Genomic DNA, 20,167 nt, shown 5'->3' with positions numbered 1-20,167 from the left:
CTCCAGAGGCAGGGTCCCTGAATGGGAGGGAGAAGGCGGCTAGTTTGGGGCTGGCCTTTTTATTCCTGGTGAGTTATATTGAGACAGGAGCAGCTGGGCTAACTGTCGGGATTTTCCAAAAAGTGGGACATGTCATCCCAAATAGGCCCTGTTTAAAATCCCCTAAGTTGGCCCTACAAACCCAACCCCAACCCCCACCCTACCCAGAGGCTGGTGGGTCAGCGCCCCTCTCTTACAGGCCGGGAACTTCCGGGGCCCCCTGCTCTGCCTTGCTAGGGGAACAGTGGGGACAGCTTCCGCGCGCAGGCAGGGCCCGCGGAGTGACCCCGATGGAGAATGGGGACCGGGAGGTCTGGGCGCGGGGACGCCTGTGCTGGAGCCCTGCCCGGATGCGGGGACGGTCAGCCGCTAACCCACGGGCTGCTGGCCCGGCCGCAGAAGTGTGCGCGGGTTCCCTGGGTGGGTGCCCCAGTGGGAGGGGCCCTGGGCACGGGTCCCGCGGGGCAGGTGCGCGTGGGTGCCTGTGTCAGGGAGACCGAGTGGGCCGGGCGGCGGGGACCGGGCTCCTGCGGCTGGGTCCGCCTCCTCGAAGCCTGGCTCTGCCGGAAATGAGGCCGAGCGGAGCTGGAGCCCCGCGGAGGCCCGGGGAGTGCAGCGCGGGCGCGGGCGGGCTCGGGGCGCCCTGGCCCGGGAGGCAGAGGCTGGGCGTGGGACCTGGGCAGAGGGAGGCTGCGGGGGCCGCGCCCGCTCCCGGCGGGAGAACCGCTGAGTCACGCTTCGCCGCCGGGTGTGTGCGGTAGAGGGGCACGGCTGCCCGGGCCTCCTGGCCGGTGAGGCTCTGACCCGGCCGCGGCTTTGGGAGGCCGGGGGAGCTGAGAACGGCCCTTTGTCGCCCGCCTCGGCGAGGCTGAGTCGGGATCAGCGTGGGTCCGGGATGTGCTTTCTGCTCGCAGCCTGCAGCGACAGAGGGTTGGAGGAAGCCGCCGGGTTCCTGGCCCGTGCCTCGGTGGCCTGGCTCAGGCCAAGAGCGGATCTTGGCAGGTTGCCCCGCTGCTTCCTGCTCCCAGGCTCGCTGTGGTCTGGCTTCCTGGAGCAAGCCTCTGTTTGCTCATCTCTACGTTGGGGATGATGATGGGATGGGGTGCAGGGCTTGTTGTGGGACTAGGCGTAGAAAGCGCCATGGTGGACATTTTCAAACATTAATTCCCTCTGCACCCCGTCCATCCCCTTTTCTTTCATAAATTCACCAGCTCTCAGCAAGGGACAGCAACGGGGACGGCACAGTTCTGGGAGTCAGAGCAGTGCTATCCAATCCTTCATCCAGACACCAGATATTTACCGAGCACCTGCTGCGTGCCAGGCACTGTTTTATCCCTGGGGACTGGACAAAGACTCCCTGCCCTTGTGCGGCCTGTGTTCTATCAGGGAGCTATGTGACCTTGAGGTCTGTCTTCTCACCAGGGCTCAGTCTCCCCATCTGTGAAATGGGAGTGAATCCTGCCCTCAGGGTCTGGGGGTTTCTGTGAGGAGCAGGTGCAATGGTGATGAAGGAGCCGTTCGGAGCTGTGCATTGCTAACACGCAGCCAAAGGATGCTGAGCACCTGCTGTGTGCTGGGACCTCATTCGAAGGCCCACCTATGCCTTATCCCCACCTTTAGATGAACAAACCAAGGCCTGGCCTTGTCGCTGGTCCAGACTGAGTGCCCGTGTGTGCAGGGCATAGGGCTCAGGTGCTGCGGATGCAGAGAGCAGAATCGGAACAAGAAACAATCATCATCATTATAATAGGTAGAATTTTGGCCTCCCTGATGAAAAACACACTTTCACACTGTTGCATCCTGACTGTATTTTGTGCTCAGCGCACAGGGAAGGTCACAGATTTGAATGTCAGAATGTCAGATTTGAATCCTGTTAAAATCCTGCCTCTGACTCCTGACTGCTGTGCAGCCTTGGACAAGTTACTACACCTTCCTGAGCTTCACTTTCCCTTTGTAAAGAGAGAAATAATAACGACCTTTCGTACAGGGGGTTGCTGGGATGATCAGTGATTTTGCTAATACAGAAAGTGCCCAGCACAGTGCTTGGATTGTTGGAGGCGTTTAACACATGGCATTGTTATTATTTATATGACTTGTAACTGGAAGAGCCTGTGGGCAAATAGTGGATGCTAAAAAGCTCAGTTTGAGAAAAAACTAGGTGCACAAACTCCTGTTCTACCAGTGGTTGTGTCTACAGTCCCCCGCCACACCCCAGCTACTCTGATCTACCTCCTGTTCCTCGAGCAGGCCATTTTCTTTCTTGCTTCAGGGCGTTTGCACCGGCTGTTCCTCCCTGGAACAGCCACCTCCTGCCTTTCTCACCACTGACTCCTTCTCATCCTTTGGGCCCCATGTCAAATGTCATCTTTGCCCACGGGAGCCCTGCTTGAGTTCCTGAGTCTCTTGTAAAATCTCAAACATCTTGGGAAGAGTTTAGGTTTTGTTAGTCCTTCACATGTTAGTGTGAATTAGTCAGAGCAGGTTGGATTTTTGTTTGTTTGTTTGGTGGCAGGGTTAGGGGGCTTACTCTTGGCTGGGCTCCACTGCACTGAGGGTTATGGTGATCGTTAGGTGCACATGCAGGCCACCTGGGGGCACAGAGAACTTTGCATGAATAGGGTCAGGGTGTGGGGAGAGCAGAGCAGCTGATAGGGCGCTGGACCCTGGAGGTTGCTAGGACGTCTCCATCTAGTTAGACAGTTCTCAGGAGCTGGTTCCAGGAAGGACTCTTCCTGGTTCTGTTCTTTCTCTTTTTGCGGCGGGCCCCAGTACTTAGCTTTAGGGTGAGTTGAATAAGCATTTCCAGACTAGACTGAACTTACAAAACCCATCCATCCTTCCTTTGCTTAGCACCATTTGCCAAGCACATCCTCCCCTGGGCAGGCAGTGATGACCAAGACACAGGAGCTCAGCCAAGGGGAGGTGGTTGAGGCTAACCAGGTAGATCCTGCTGTGACTGGGTCTGTCTGGGAAGCAACAGTCACTCTCATGTGCCTGACAGGTAAGGCACTTAAGGAGCATGCTTTTCAGCTGAGGCCAGAGGCACAGCTTCCCCTCGTTTGAGCATCTCAGCCATCACACTCTGTTGGACACTCGTGCTTTTTGCATCTGCAAAAGGATGTACCCATGTTTTCCTGACTCCCATCCCTAGATGTCCTGCGTGATTTCAGAGTAGTCTGTTTATTCCCACAGAGTTGTCCTCGTTTTATAGTTGAGGAAGTGAAGGGTGCTTGGGAATTGCTAAGGTCAGCATGGGGTCCTGGGCCTGTCTGAACGCAGCAGGCAGGCAGGTTTTCCTGCATGGAGTTGTCTGCAGGTTTTGAACTAGTTGTGCCCTGGATACCATCTATTTTCTGCCCAGGAAACCACACTGAAGAGGAGGTGCTGCTTTTGGGAGACTCAGCATTTAGTGAAATCTGCACCCTTATGGTGGACATTGCAGCTGATACCCACAACAGTTAGTCTCTCTTCTCCCAAGGAGAACACATATGGTTCCTAGTAAGAGATCTCGGGCCATAGCTGGATCTGATCAGTGCAAGGATGATCTCATTCCCCTTGCAGTGACTGGTTCCAGAATGGATGTGGGAGTCAGTTCTGGAGGTTGAGTGGAAAATAGGGAGAACCGCAGGTAAGTTGGTCCCTCTCTTGTGATGGGAACAGGGAAACCCTGTGGTGGCTGGCAGCCATCCCGACACCATGAGGGCCAACACCATGGGGCCAACACCACTGATCGCAGGGCAGAGAGTGAGTGAGATCCAGGGCATTCAGGCCTGATGTCCAGCTCACCTCTGAACTTCCAGTTACATGAGCTGGTACTTTTCCTTTTCGTTGTGTACTTTCAAGTCTCTGTTACTTGCAGCCAATGGCACCCCAACTCACACAGCCCTGACTGCCTATCAAGAAAACCAGGAGGCTGGTCTGTAACCCACAGCTAAGACTCGAGATACATAAAACCCAGAGGAATTTTTGTTTGCTTTCTGTTTTGAGAACCCTTTTTCATTTCACTCAAGTCGAGGTTACCAATTTCTTATTTTCCTTCCTCAGTCCTATTGAGGGGGTATTTTTGGCCAGATAAGAGAACCTAAGATCTGGTGTCAGGAGATCTGGGTTCCTGGTGAGGTCTGACCCTGGGTCTGTAATATTGGGCTGGTCATATGGTCTCCGTGAGCCTCAGTTTATTCTTAATAAATATAATCGGTAAGTGATGATGTCTATTCTTTAGGGGCCAGAGTTAGACTAGCCCTTAGAATTGTCATCGGACTGGCTAGCCCAACTTCCACCCCCAACCTATGGGGAAACTGAGGCTAAGAGGGGGGACATTAGTGGTGGCACAGAGGGAGATTAGGGAGAGTCAGCCTTTGACTTTTGAAAATCAAGATGTGGACTGTTCAGATTCTGTGTTCCTTTTGCTTCCGTTTGGAAATGCCACTTACATAAGCTTCCCTTGGGCTTCACAGCGGGTGTGGGCCCCATTTCAGTGCTGGGGTGTCCTCCGTCAAATCACTTCAGTTTCTGAGCCTCAGTTTCCCTGCACCACCTAGTGCCCTGGGTTGTCATGAGGCTCAAAGGAACCAAGGGCATGTGGACTCTGAAGTTCTACATGTGTAAAAGGCGACTGCTGTCAATTTCCCCAAACTGTAGTATAGGCCAGCTCCCACGCCACTGCTGTAAGCAATGTGCTCGTTTCTTTTTAATCAACCCGAACTTAAAGCTTGGTGCAGTCACAGAGCAGGGTTTTTCTCATTTTCTTTCTGGAAGATGGAAATCAAATTCTAATAAAATTTTTCCACTCCATCTCCTGGCTGTTGCCGTTGCTACAGTTTTTAGTATTTATCCTTAAAGCTTGCAGAGCTAAGGGATGTTTGGTAAGAAGTGTTTAGGCCTTGAGGCTGGAAGAACCACTGTATGAAGCACTAGGTTCCATGGAGAGCGTGGTGGGGAGTAACAGAAGGACAGTGAACTCCTGCGAGTCCACCAAGCAGAGGGCCACACTTTCAGCAACTGGGGTATTTCCTTCCAGTCTTTTTTTAATGCTCGTGTCTATTTTTAATGAAAACTGTCATCTGTCTGTATCAACAATTTTGAAGGCTACTTTTCTAGTTTGGCCTGAGATTATAAGAATTTTCCAGGGCTTTGCTCCAGGGCTGGTTTCATGGGTATGCAACCTGTGTGGTCATCTAGGACCCCACACTCAGAAGGACCTGTGCTTGGGTTCATGCTCTGCTGTTACTATCTTCAGATTTTTAAGAATTTCACTTTGGATCCTGTGTTTTGTAAGTGAAGTCTGATGGGATGGGGGGGAGCCTGGGAATGAGCAGAGGGGCATGTGCGGCAGGCAAGTCTGTGGTTCCACACAGTGGCTCCCACAGCACGCTACCCTGTGTTCCCTTGAGCATCTGAGCCCCACGCACAGTGGACAGCTCATGCACCTTCTCAGTGCGTCTGCAGTTTCACAGGCAGGGGCCACGCTTTCAACTGACGCTCCAACGCACTGATGTTCTAATGCAGTGACTTCTAAGAAACACAAATGGCCCAGGAACCCAATGGTGTCCTTTCTTCATATTTGCCAATCACTGACAGTGAAAATGATGACACAGAAGAGAAGGGAAAAATAGGGCACCCACAGTTCCTTTTCCTCCTAGTCCAAGGGTAGAGGGTGTTGGTGGAATGTACACATATCTAGAAGTGAAATAAGAACAGTTAAGTTAGTTTCCTCTGCTCTGGTAAGAACAAAATCCATCTGCGAAATGTAACTTGTGCATTTCGGTGAGTCTACGTTCGTTACATGCTCTTAAGTTTGCATTTAAAATTGGAAGTGCACAATAGAGTGGTGAGTGATAAAATGCATGGTAAGAGTTTAAGCTTTTGGTTTTGTTTTTTTAAATTTCAGTTGACATTAAATAGCAAATAACCCCATGACAAAATATGGATGGCATGAAAAGGCTTTGTGTCTTAGTACCTTTCACGATGCTTTTCCTTTGCTTCTTGAACAAGGGGCTCTGCATTTTCATTTTTCCCTGTGCCCCACAAATTATAGGGTTGACCCTACTTTGCTGGAACTCTGGGTAGGGTGAACTCCTTGGCTCCGCCTTCTATCCCCTTGGCTTTCGTGATTGGTGGAAATGGTGAGAGCCTGCCATCCACTGGGTGGCTCTTCCCTATGGGGAGGGGTTACAATATTAAAGGTCCGTGCTCCTCTCTCACCCATTGGGTCCATGGGCCTGTGACTTCCAGGTTGCTCTTCAGGGGAGAGGCCAACAATTCTCTTATTTTACAGGCTAGATGTTAGACCTACCTCTCCCCACAGGACCAAGGGGTGGGGAGGTGGAGTAGAGGTCCATAGCTCTTTTTTTTTTCTTACAGATTTACCATTAATAAAGTAGATTTTTAAATTCCTGGCTTGCAGCCAGTCTTTTCTGTGTAATCCTAAGTCCCAGCAAGGAAGAAGGGCGACTGGTTACCTCGGCCCCGCCCCCGAGTCACACAGTACATGTATTTACAACCATCATTTTATTGGCTGCATACTATTCCTGTGATAAATGTGTCATCATTCAGTAGTTCAATTAATCATCTCCTTATGGCTGGATATTTAGTTCCCTCCCTCCCTCCCTCCTTCCTTCCTTCCTCCCTCCCTCCCTCCCTCTCTCTCTCTCCCCCTCCCCTCCCTCCCTTTCTTATTTTCATAACTAACACTGCAGGAATGAACACCATTTGTGTGTGTGAAGACCCCCTACTCCCATTCTTCCTCCTAACCTTGGAATGATGCTCTTCAGAAGGAATTCCACACGTGCTATTTCATACAAAGATCATGAGCATTTTTAATATTGTTGACACACATTGGCAGATTATTCTCCAGAAAGTTTCTCTCTTTTACCACATGCTGATCAACATTAGGTAGTCTAATTTGTTTGACCTTTGCAAATATCAAAGATGAAAAATATTTGTTGTAATTCACATCTGCATACCAATGAGGCTGAACATTTTTTCCTTTTGTTCAGCGGGTATTGGCTGATCCCTGTTATGTGCCAGGGTGACATTAGATTCTAGACATACAAAGTTGAAGAGCAAGGCTGTGTCTGCCTTGAAATGTGGACTCTTCTTTCCCAGTGTCTTGGATGCCACTGAGGGACCCAGCTGCTTCTCAGGAGAGAGTCTGGAGCTGCTGGAGGAGTCTGCGCATCCCTCGCACTCTGGGGAGTCCTGTTAGTTACACTGGATCTTGCAAAGACAGACATCTCACCAGTAAGCCCTTGGGCAGAATGATCCACGTGGACTTTAGGATGAAATAATTACAAAACAAACACAATAGCCATTGTTATGGTTCACCATTTATTGGCTACGTACTATAATACTATATGCCGGACATGAAGCTACATGCATCTTATTAGAGATGCCCCAAACCTGGTGTTATGTATATTATTTCCCCATTTTACAGAGGAGAAAACTGAGGCTGAGGTGCTTGCTCAGTGTCACATGGTTTGTATGGGAGAGAGCTGGGTTTTGAATTCAGCCTGCCAAACTCACACTCCTGACTGCTACATCAATTGGCTGGGAACCCAGGGCAGGGACGGGTGGCCTGTTGAGTTCTGATTATGCACTGCACTTAGGAGGTTTTGGGATTTGAACTAGACTGCCTAGCTTGGTGCTCTTGCTATCTGTGTTGCGATGAAAGGCAATTGAGAGGGGTCAGCAGGAGGAGAGACCCCCTTCACGGCACAGGTGGATGGCGGCGGCAGAGGCCACAGGTGGACACGTGGTCAGGGCACTGAAGGGCAGGTGGCATTTCCAGGTCGGGGGTGATGATGTGCTGGGACATGGCTTTCTAGTGCATTCTGGGCGGGAGGAACAGCATGTACAAAGTAGCATAACGCTTGCCCCCTGACAGTGTCCGGCTCCTCTGCTTGAGACCAGGAGTCAGTTAGTTGCCAGCCAGCCCGGGAGCAGGACACACCTGGAGGCCCCTGTGCTGCCCAGGACGGGCACTGCCCTCCTTGCACAGTGGGGGCCATTGTCCTCCAGAACCCGTGGCTGAATGTCCCATTGAGGCAGAACAAAGGCTGCTCAGAGGTTCCCAGCTGGGGTGTGGGCTGCCCCAAGCAGGGATGGGATCTCCGACTGCAGGCCAAGGGCCTCCTCTGGGCCAGCCTGGCCTCCTGCAGCCCAACCCCCACCCCTCCCCAGGACCAGGACTGTTGCTGTTGGAGGCTGGACCTGGGCTTGGGCTCCTAGGCCTGTGCTCTGGGTCTGGCACAGCTGCCTTGCCCTTGGCAGCTTCTTCATCCTCTGGGCAATTTCCCCATCTATGAAGCAGAGAGAGAGAGAGAGAGAGCTCCCAACCAGCAAGGCTTTCAGGCAGAATTGAATGAAATAGTGCACGCTCTGTACGTTAATCTCAATAAAAGGGAGATCTTTCATGATCGTGATTAGCTTCTGAATTTTTTTTACAATTTCAAAAAAGTTTTGATGCAAACTTTCAAATTTGTGCCACTTCCGGGGCAAAGTGTTTAAGAAGGGAGTGCGCCTTCCCCACTGCCTCTTTCCCAGAGAAGGGAGAGATGCCACTCCCTGGAGCCCCTCATCAGTCTGTGGAAGAGACTGCTGGCCAAGTGTTACAAGAGGAGAAACTGCTTTGCATTTGTGAGAAAATAGTCTACTGAACTGCTTCCAATCTATCAAGATCTTGCTGTACTTCCTTCATTTACTCTCCCCTGCTTTTGGCTGAAGAATTTTTAGGCAAATCCAAGACTCCTCTCATTTCCCCATTCTATCTGCAGGCATCTCTGAGTGTTGAGGGCATTTCTTATAGCCCAGTGCTGTTATCCCACCTCACAAAACACATCCTGATTCTTCGTTACCTAAATTCTGGTCCATTTTGTGAATGTCCCCAGTTGTCTTGCAAATGTCTCTTATGGTTGGGTAGTTTGGCCCAGGATCCAAAGTCCTGCACCTGCGTTTGGCTATTCTGTCTCTCGTCTTTTCTGACCTAGACTCAGCCTCCATCCCCTTTTCAGGCCACCGACTTGTTGAAGATATTCGTTATTATTTTATTTCATTTTTTTTAAGACGGAGTTTCACTCTGTTGCCCAGGCTGGAGTGCAATGGTGTGATCTTGGCTCACTGCAACCTCCACCTCCTGGGTTCAAGTGATTCTCCTGCCTCAGCCTCCCAAGCAACTGCGACTACAAACAGTTGCCCACCACCACACCTGACTAATTTTTATAGTTTTAGTAGAGATGGGGTTTCACCATGTTGGTCAGGCTGGTCTTGAACTCCTGACCTCAGGAGAACCCCCACATTCCAGGGGCTCGATGCCATAGAAGTTTATCCCTTTGTAACAGTTCATTGTGGATGACCCTAGTTGGCCAGGAGTCTCTTCCACAGGGTGATGAGGGGCTCCAGGCCCTTCTCATCTGTCAGCTCCCGTGTCCTCTCCATTCTCCGGGGAAGAGGGTGTGGGGAAGGTGCACTCCCTCCTTAAATACTTTGGCCAGATGTGGCACTTGTCACTTCCCTCACATTCCATTGGCCAGAGCTAGTCACATGGCCCTACCTTACGCAAGGGGCGCTAGGAAATGTAGTCCCTGGTTGGGCAGCCCAGTGACTAGTCTGCGGTGGGAAGAACCTGCATCTTGGTACATGACTTGCCATCTTTGCCACATGACCCACAAAACAAGCCTTTACATTCTCAGTCCAAAAAACCCTACTAAGAGTCCTGCGCTGGAGACACCCTCACTCAACCCCTGACCCTCCCCTCTCCCTGCTTCAGTGTCTACACGTGCACGGTGCTGTGAGATGCAGAGTCCAGAGTCATGCAGTGGCTAGGAGGTCAGGGACGCCTTCCTGGGAGAGGCGATGTCTGAGCTGAGTCTGCAAAGCCAAATAGGTGGTGCTCAGGTGGATCAGGTAGGAGAGGGGTTCTGGGCTTTGGCTGCAGCAGGGGTAAAGGCTGGTGTCTTGGGAGAGGGCATCCTGTGTAGAGAGGGGTCTGTGGGCCAGCGAGATTTAGAGGATGTTTGTGGGGTGGGGTGGAGAGAGGAGCTGGAGCGGGATGGGAAGTGGGAGGCAGGACTGTTTGTGAAAGGCTTCAAATGCCAAGATAAGGAGTTTGGATTGTATCCTATTGACATTGTGGAACCAGATGGAGATGGGGCATTTCCCTTTGTTTGAAAGGGTTTTGATTTCTATTGGCTGTCTCACTACAAAAAACATATGCAGTCATAGCAAAAAAGTTCAGAAAATTTAGAAAAAGGAGGAAAAGAAAATCCTACCACTGAAAATATTTGGGTATATATGTTTTTGCATGCGTATGTACATACTATCTAGGTTTATATATATTTCTACTTTTTTTATTCATTGAAAAATGGTTTTTGAGTGTCTACTGTGTGCGTATCCTATTTTGTAATCTTTAAAATTTTCCCTTAATGATATGGGAGATTTCTAGGTTAGAAAATATGCAGCCCATTTTCTTAGCTTGCTGGGCCTTCTGTAACAAAGTGCCACAGACCGGGTGGTTGAAACTATGGAGGCCTACTCCCTCACAGTGCTAGAGCTCAGGAGTCCGAGACCAAGGGGCTGGCAGGGATGATTCCTTCTGAGGCCCCTCTCCTTGGCTTATAGATGAACGTCTCCCTACTGTGTCTTCACACGGTCTTTCCTGTGTGTGTCTGTGTCCTTAGAGGGACACCAGGCATATTGATTTAGGGCCTATCCACATGACGGCATTTTACCTTCATCCCCTTGTTAAAGGCCCTTTTTGTCAAATATAGTCACATTTTGAGGTTCTGGGGGTTAGGACTTCAACAAAGAAATCTTGGGGAGGGGGCACATTTCAGCCCAAAGCACCCATCATCATTGGTAATATCAGTCACATGCTGCTTCTGTGTATTTTAATGAGTTCCATGCTGGTGGGAATCAGAAGTTACGGTTGGTTTAAGATCATGAGCAGTGTTGTGAGGGCATCTTTGCACCTTTCTGCATGCGTATTTGGTTATTTCCCCAGGGTGTGGAATGGCTGCTTCTGAGAGTTTGGTCTGTCTGAAGTATCTTCATCTAATGTCAACTTTTCCTGATGGCCAGACTTGGCACTAACAACTCCCTTTCCTCAGAGCATTACTAGTGGTGACTAGATCCAACATATTTAATATTTGCCAATATTATGGTAAAAATTGCTGTTTTTTTTTTTTTTTTTTTTTTTGACTGAGTCTTGCTCTGTTGCCCAGGCTGGAATGCAGTGGTGTGATCTTGGCTCATTGCAACCTCCACCTCCCGGGCTCAAGCAATTCTTGTCTCTCAGTCTCCCAAGAAGCTGGGATTATAGGCTGTGTTCTTTAAAAGCATTTTTCAGTGAGGTTGAGCTTCCTTTATTATATTTATTGACCATGGCATATATTCAATTGTAAATTTTTTTGTGCACATTCTTTGCCTGTTTCTCTACTGTCATTGTGATCTCTGTTGCAAATACTGACCCTTGGTTTGTTGTTTCTGGTAGCATTGATTTTATGTGGTTAGATGTCATGACTCTTGTCCTGCTGAGCATGGATCTCCCATTCCACAATCATGAGAAGGACCAACAATATGGGGGAGGTGACACTGTGTAGCTTTGGAGGCTACATAAAAAACAGGTCATGTACTTCTGCCTTGGAGCCAGCCACCATATTGTGAGGAAGCCCAAGCAGTTTGTGGAGAGGCACATGCAGAGAGGAACCAAGGCCCTGGTTGAGCTGTCTGCCTAAAATCCAGCACCACCTTGTCAGCAGGTGAGTGAGCCATCTTACAGATAGAGCCTCCAGCCCTCAGGCAAGCCATCCATATGGAACAGAGATGAGCCATTTCCACCAAGACCTACCCAAACTGCTGATTCATTAACCAAATGAATGGTTTCTGCTTGAAGCCGTTAGATTTTGAAGTGCTTTGTTACACAGCAATGGGTAACTGGAAGAGTCATGGATTCCTGACATTGAATTCCTGGTCCTTCTTCTCAGGCTACCTGTCTAGATGTTCTGTTCTCTCCGTGATTCTGTGGATCCCTCAGAGCCTTCCAGTAACTTCCTTCTTTGCTTGTGTTAGCCTGGGTCAATTTCTGTTGCTTATAACTGACAGACATGGGAAACCAGCCCCAGCAATGAGAGGTGACCCAGCTCAGATCATGAGACAGGACTGGAACACAGGCCTTTCTGAAATGTAGCCCAGGGTCCCATCCCATAACGTGTCAGTAGACACCATGCCTGCTGGATCATGCCTGCTTCCGCTGCACCCTGCACCCAGCTGAGCACCTGCTGTCTTCCAAAGACCATTGCTGATTGTTTGTGCACACCTGTTAGTTCATGCACAGACAGCAAAGCATGTAGTTGTGCTGCCTCCTTGCCTTCCTGCTGATCTGAATGTTTCAGTCCCCCCTCCAAATTCACAGGTTGAAATCTAGACCCCCAATGTGAGGATATTTAAAAGATGAGGTCTTGGGGAGTGATGAGGTTGTGAGGGTGGAGCCCTCATAGATGGGATTTGTGCCCTCATAAAAGACCTCAGAGAGCTCCCTTGCCCTTCTGTCATGTTAGGACACAGCGAGAAGACACTGTGAGTCAGGAAGTGGGACTTCAGCGGACACCAAATCTGCCGTGTCTTGATCTTGGACTTCCAGCCTCCAGAATTGTGAGAAATAAATGCCTGTTGTTTATAAGCCACCCAGTCTGTGGTATTTTGTTATAGCAGCCTGAACAGACTAAGCCACTCCCAGTGATGAGCCCGCATGACATTTTACACAAACAGATCACTGAAAGAAGGAATTGGCCAACAAAGATGATACTCAGCAAAGACGTGGAAAATGTTAATGCTGGAAGTGAAATTTGAATTGGAGGTAAACGGAGTCATAGAAGTCCATGATCTTGGCAAACTGCCCTTCAAGAAACTCTTATATGCAGCCAGAGGAGCTGAGTGAAGGTGAACACATTGATATAAACCAGGAAAGGAGTTGTGCCCCAAAGCATGGAGATGTCCCAGAGGAAGTGAGCCTGGGAAAAACGTTAAAGGAACTCTTGAAGATATTTCAGTGTTGAAATCACAGAGGATAAAATCCTGAAAGCTGATCTGGAGAAAGATAATTCTCCAAAGCATAGAAAGGGTGCTTTTTTGGTATCGTAAGGTATACAATAACAGTAACGAGCACTGTGCAAACTCTCTCGATACTTCTTTTACAAAGAAATAAAGCACTCGACATCTCAATGTTTCTAATGTTTTAAATTACAGTGTACTAAATAAATGTTAGTTGTACTATTTTAAAAAAACTTTCCTGGTTGGGTGCTGTGGCTCACACTTGTAATCCAAGCACTTTGGGAGGCTGAGGTGGGAGGATCGCTTGAACCCAGGAGTTCGAGACCAGCGTGGGCAACATAGTGAGACCCTGTCTCTTCAAAAAATAAAAAAATTAGCCAAGGATGGTGGCATGCACCTGTGGTCCCAGCTACTCAGGAGGCTTAGGCTGGAGGATCACTTGAGCCCAGGAGGTTGAGACTGCAGTGAGCTGTGATGGCACCACGGCACTCTAGCCTGGGTGACACAGTGAGACCCTGCCTCAAAAAGAAAAAAAAAATTCCCTATGCATTTGTAACTGTCCATAAAAGACTTTTTAATGTCTTGACAAAAAATTTTAAAGGCCACAAAACAATTGTAATTTCCTCATTGATCATTAGGATGGCTTTAAATGGTTTCAGATTTCATGCCTTTTTTTTTTTTTCTTTTTTTTTTTTGAGATGGCGTCTCACTCTGTCGCCCAGGTTGGCGTGCAGTGGCGTCATCTCAGTTCACTGCAACCTCCGCATCCTGGGTTCAAGCAATTCCTGCCTCAGCCTCCTGACTAGCTGGGATTACAGGTGCCTGCCACCACACCTGGCCAATTTTTGTATTTTTAGTAGAGATGGAGTTTCACCATGTTGTCCAAGCTCGTCTCGAACTCCTGACCTCAGGTGATCCGCCCACCTTAGCCTCCCAAAGTGCTGTCATTACAGGTGCAAGCCCCCGCACCTGGTTCACGCTCATTTTTATGGATCCACACCACCTGTACAGCAAGGACTGCCTGCGCTCATTCCAAGTGGTCAGAGTGGTCACCGTGTGGCCCCTCCACGTGGTCAGGCCACAGTGATGTTTCAAACCCTGGCAGGGGGATTGCCGTCAATATCCTCCTTACTAAAGGCGGCAGCTCAAGAATATTAAATCACAGGAATTCCTCACTGTGGAAGTGGGAAGGCAGCCCATGGTTCACCTTGAGGGGCACCCAGAGCTGTCCATCCACTGTGTTCAGTGTGCAGCCCTCCAGCCAACCTGTCTTCTTCGGGAGCAATCCATCATGGAATGAACTGGCCGAAGGAGCCAGGGGCTGAATGATGCGGTTCCTACACCAGCTTTCAATGTGAAAGGTGATAAAAACAGCCCTGAATATTTTATAGCCCCAAGGAGAGGCACGGCTCTTTATTGAAGCTGTGAAAATATAATCCATCATGATAATGTGTCCCGTATCGGCAGACTCTGTGAGCCAAGTTGTGTGTATGTTAAGGTGCTCTTTTTGAGATCTTAATTTTATTTCTGTATTTTTACAGAATGTTTGAACGTTCAGACACGTTTGAACATGTAGACAGTAGAATAAAGAGGTGGGGGGAAATAACATCTTCATTTCACTACTCCAGAAACGTTGCTCACATTTTGTTGCATTTCCTTCTAACTACCCCCTGCAGATTGTACTATAAATACATTTTGTGTCTTTTGAAAGATTAAACGCACTGTCAACATTTTCCCATATTATTGTGCACTCTGAGTTAATAATTTTTATTGGCTGCATAATATTTCATGGTGTAGGTGTAATTATTCATTCAATAACTATGTATGGATTCGTTGATCCGATTAGTGTCGATTGTCTATAATAGGTGTGTGGGTGGGGTAGGGGGATACAGGAAGAAGGAATAGGGCGCAGCTCCCCCTCCCCAGGATTTCTGGAACCAAGGAGACATAACAGATGGCTGTGATCCTGTGTGAGGGGCAGGGACGCAGTGGGCCCAGTTGCAGCCTGGGAGCAGGTGGTCAGAGATGCGAAGGCTGTGGGCAGAAGCGGTTGGTGGTCCACAGCAGTAGGCAGCAGGGGGAGGGGGTGGCGTTCATGGCAGGAGGGATATTATGGGCACAGCACAGCGTGGTGTGTTCAGGGTTGCTGGAGTGTTCACTTACAGTCTTGGAGATCCTGGCAGGTGTGGTGGTGATCTGTCCAGGCAGGGGAGGGAGAGGGAACTGAGAGTCATCCAAAGTCTTTGGGAGTTTGGAAAGGAGAGTAGAGGGGCTCAGAGGGGGTGTGAGCACTTCCAGCAGAGGTGACAAGGCCCCCAGTGAGTTGGCCAGGGTGGGCAGTGGAAGGGGAGTGGAGGTGAAGGTTGTGGAGTGGAGAGGGTTTCCAGGCAGGCTGGGAGCTGCTCAGTGTGTTGGAGGAAGGCTGGGCCTCCTTGGATGGTGTTTGGTCAATGCAAGACCACAAGAATGTGGCTAGAAGGCTGGGGTGCAGATGGCAGCAGGTGGAGGATGGAGAGAGCTTCTGCCCACTGCCGGACACCGACTGCCCCAACTTTTGGTGTTTAGGTTAAGATGGGATGAGCATTCTTATGAAGGCCCATTGTCCCGTATTCCAGATTATTCTTGTGTCTGGACAGGTAGGAATGCAATTTCTTGATGTAAGGCTAGAGGTGTTTTTAAGGGCTTGCATAAAGATTTGAATATGATGTTGTCTACTAGACTAAAAATCAAATTGGCCAAAACATTTTTGTTTGGGTGGTTTTTAGAAGAGTAAGTCCACGAATGCCGTGCGGCTCTGGAGTCATCTGAAGATTCCCGCAAGCCCGTCGGTCTCTATCTCTCCTGCTTACACAAAAGGATTGATTTCAGCTCTAGCACATGGTGACTTGTGCTGTGTTCATCATCTCTTGGTAGGTGTCTGACAGGAGATGGGCTCGGGCTGTGCAGGGAGGAGCCGTGCGGTGCACCACCTATCTCCGCAGGCATAACTGTTTCGTCTTCATGGCGAAATAATAGCGATGGTGGTGACGAGGAGGAAGCTCCTGTGTAATGACACGTTGGTGATCACATCAGGGCTCTGTGTCCACTCTGGGAGGTGGTGAGAATGACGTCGCGTTTGCACATCAGGACACCGAGCCTCAGAGAGGCTGAGTCCCAGGGCGAAGGCCACGCAGTGAGAGCCACAGGTACCATGACTACCTAACAAATGAGTCTGGAGCTCAGTGATGTGATGACAACCATTTTATTCTGTCTCCTGGATGCTGTGAGTCAGGAATTTGGGCAGAGCTGGGCTGGGCAAACCTTCTGCTCTAAATGGCCACTGATGAGTCTTCCAAGCTGGTGGGTGGGCCGATCTGGAGGGACTGAGATGGACTCACTCACACATTTCCTGCAGGGTGGGGGAGAGCTGGAAGGCGGGGCTCCCCTCTCCAGCATGCGGTCTCAGGGCAGTTGGACTCCTTTGATGGCAGCTGGCTTTCCCGTCCCCAGATAACCAAGTGGAAGCTGCTTGGCCCTTCCTGACCCCTTGGACACCTCAGCATCAATTGTGTCACCTTCATTTAGTTCAAGCGAGTCACAGGCTGGCCCAGGTTGAAGGGCAGTTGGACTCAACCTTTACATGGGGGAAGGGCCAGGTTACATGGTAGAAAAGCAGATGGAATAGGAGACAGTGCCCTGGCCCTCCCTGGGAAACACTGTGTGCCGCAGACAGCCTGGGCAGAGCCAAGACCTCCCCTGGGCTCTGTCTGACCTTGGAGCCACTGCCCCACTCCTGAGCGACACCCTCTTGTATCCCTGAACAGTCACAGGAAGCACGGGTCCTTCTCGGCCTGCCATTTCCCTGTTCAAAAATAGCGAAAGCGTCCCATACTTTTGCTCATTTAAACACAGAAGGGAGGAGGTGAGTGAAAGCTTTTTTAGGGGTAGATTAGGTGTGAGGCAGACCAGCGGCCCTGGGTGTGCACCGGGTGGAAATGATTCTTACACACAGGGCTGGGTGGGGATGCGGCCTGCCACCGCCCCTCTGGCCGTCCCCCTCCACAGGAGGCTTGCAGATGCCCACATCAGCCAACGGCCCTCGATGGGCCCACATGGCCCTCGGTGGGGATGCGCTTGCCTCCTTGCCAGGGCCACTGCGGTAGGGAGGACTGCAGAGTGGAAACAGGTGAGCTGGGCTGAGTTTTCTGCTTGGCTAATTCAGTGTGGCTTGACTCCAAGAAGGACACACTGACCTCCCCATCGTCTTGTTTGTTCAGCCTTGCAGAAGCAGTTTTATGAAAAACCATTACAGCCCCGGTGGTCTGGGCCCAGACCCGGTGCACACCACGTGCCCGCACTGGGGGGTGGGGACTGTTCTTGGTGAATATGATGGAGGCACAGGAAGCCGCCCTCCCATTCAGGGAGAGCTCACCGTGTGTCTGCCCCTGGGGTGGGGGTGGGGTGGGCAGTTTCCAGCCTTTGCCCATGGGATAGAGCTGCTGGAGGTCTTCCTGAGCTGAGGAGGCAGAGCTGGGGTGGCTGGGGCTGGGGGATGCCAGGGATACTTCCTGTGACTCCTGACGCTGCTCCTTCCTCTTTGGGGATCCGTCTCCCACACGGTCCCTGCTGCCTTTACATCTTCAGGGTGGAGAGGGACTCTGGCCACCCTGGGGCCAACCATCCTGTGTCACTGCTGGTGTGTGTGACCTGCGGTGGGCCCTCCCTCAACTCCGTATCTCCAGTTCTAAGCCAGAGACAAGAATATCCTCGGGGGGATCCCTTCAAGGGTGGATGGAGCTGAGGCGTTAGGTGTGTCCCATGCTCAGGAATGGTCCCGCACCTGCTCCTCTTTAGGATGAGCAGTGGGACTGCGGGCGGAGGGAGCCACACGCATCCATCCTGGCTCTCAGCATCCCAGGGAAGGACATTCTGCTCCACCCTGATCAGCCTCGCCCTTTAACCAGCCAAGGGCTGCCTGCAGTGTGGCCATGGGGAGCTGGAGCCAGGCATGGCAGCAGCCCTTCTAGACAGTAGGCAGTAGGCAAGCCTGCTGATCATGGAGCCGAGATTCTCTGTGGGACAGAACTGGTCCCCAGTATCCCTGTGCCTTTGGGCCAAGAACTCAGTCAGCTATTTTGCTTCCAGGCTTGGGAACACTCGGAGTAGGCTGGGAGTCTCCTGGTCTCACCCTGTGGGCCCCACATAAGCCTTGTGGACAGTACCAGCTTGGCAGGTGACCCCTCATCAAAACCCCAAACTGGGATGCTTCTCTGGCTACATAGGCATGGCTACGTGGGGACAGTGGGAGGGCATGTGATAATTCAGAGTAGCGGCTGAAAGCCTAGGGGTTAGGGCTGCTGGGTCCTTCCAAGGTGGTGCAGGGTGCACAGCCCTCTGGGCCTCAGTTTCCTCTTCTGTGAGATGAGGACTCTATCTTGGGGCCGCAAATGCCAGTGTCTTCTCTGGAAGAAAGGACGACTGCTGAGGGAAGCAGCACGCAGGTGTGAGGGCCCAGGCCCCAGACGGGATCCCACGATGTGCGAGTGAGGTTGAACTATTGCTTGATTTTTCTGTGACCCAGATGAAGAACTGGGTAACCATTTGCTCAATAAGGTGAGAAACCCCATGTTCCGGTTAAAGTGGGGGCACTGAGGACCAGCGAGGGCAAGGCAGTACTTGTATTTGTCAGCCTGGAGGAGATGCCAGATACCAGCCAGAGCACCCCAACCTTTATCTTGACCACTACCTGCAGTTGGTGCTGAACCCCCCACTCCACCCCATAGATGTCCTAAGACAGTGAGCCAAGAGTGGAGAGAGGGGACCAGGGTAGACTGGGGTGGGCCCCAGGAGCCGGGAAGTGAGGAAAATCCAGCTGTGCCCTGAGGGTTAGACTCCACTGCCAGTGTTCACAGGATCTGGAGCTGATGGGGACCTGCAGTGTCACCCTGAAGGGACAGATGGCCCCCAGGCCAGACAGCAGAGTCATTTGGCAGCAACATTTGACAAGCAGAAGGCAGTTGGTCCCTCCCGCTTCCTGTCCAGGCTCTTGGGGCTGGGACCCCACTCCCAGCCCTGTCCTCCCCAACCTCCCCACGCTTGCACAGGCTACTCTGGGGCAGAGGAGGGTGCTGTGATTTGTGGGTTTGGGAGAAGCTGGAAGCACAATGGGTCAGTCCTGCAGCTGAGTCCACACTGCCTGTGCTGGGTGGAGCGGGTGAGGGCGTCCCTGGCTCTGGGGTGGCGTCACTGCTCACACTTTGTCCTGTAGCCAGGCCCTTCTCGGGGGTGAGGGTTCCACGGAGCCCTCCATCTGCCTGGCTCTGCCGATCCAACTCTTTTCTCTCCCTTGGGGGTTTCAAACTTAGCCAGGAACAGGGGTGGCATTTATTGGGCCCCAGACAACCTGACCAGGTCCCTCAGAGCACTGAGGCCGGGACGAGGAGGGTGGGAGGAGATGGGCAGCATTTCCTTTGTCCTCGCTCCCTGGCCATCCCCAAACCTCCACACGAACCTGGGGTGGCTGAGCATTCATTATGCTTTGTCTTTGTAAATAGGCAGCTATAAAAACCTATCAGCGTGCAGCACCTTCTCCATAAAACAGGCCGGATGGATTTATAACCCAGGCCCCCTCCCTGAGAGAAGCCTGCAAAGCAGGTCCCACCTCGTGCTGGCTGCCATCACCCTCCCTGCCCCCGCCCCACCTCATGCAAGAAGCAGAAGGGAAAGCATGTTGAGTTGTAGTATGTTTTCGATGGAATTTGTCACAATAAGAAAGTGGATTTTGTGGGGGCTCGTGGGATGTTTAGGAAAGAGCCAGAGAGTGGTGCAAGCTGTGGGCTGTGCTGAGAAGCCTGGGCTACAGGAGGGCAGGGGCTGGAGTGTTGGCAGGGTCGGCACAGTGGCTCATCTGGACGGTCCACAGCTGATCCAGCCCACACTGTGTCAGACACTTTGCTGAGAGTAGGGAATGTGGCTGTGGGTACGATTGACAAGGTCTGTGTCCTGAGGAGCCCCCAGATCAGATGAGACGGACATGTGGTCAGTGATGGTACCATGTCGGGTGGAAGAGACAATAGGCTGAGCTGCCCAGATCATCACCTGA

The 20,167-nt window shown here is 51.1% G+C and overlaps 2 protein-coding genes across 4 annotated transcripts in view; one reads left to right on the top strand and one right to left on the bottom strand.

Moving 5' to 3' along the window:
- MRFAP1 (Morf4 family associated protein 1) overlaps window positions 1-20,167 on the bottom strand; it is a 572,854-nt gene that overhangs the window by 173,397 nt on the left and 379,290 nt on the right. The window lies entirely within an intron of this gene.
- The window catches only part of PPP2R2C (protein phosphatase 2 regulatory subunit Bgamma), an 873,451-nt gene that overhangs the window by 723,072 nt on the left and 130,212 nt on the right, over window positions 1-20,167 (top strand). The window lies entirely within an intron of this gene.

The sequence above is a fragment of the Macaca thibetana genome, chromosome 5, assembly GCF_024542745.1.
Source record: "Macaca thibetana thibetana isolate TM-01 chromosome 5, ASM2454274v1, whole genome shotgun sequence".
Classification (NCBI taxonomy): domain Eukaryota; kingdom Metazoa; phylum Chordata; class Mammalia; order Primates; family Cercopithecidae; genus Macaca; species Macaca thibetana.
Note: the sequence above shows the minus strand (reverse complement) of the source record. Positions and strands in the feature narration are given on the sequence as shown.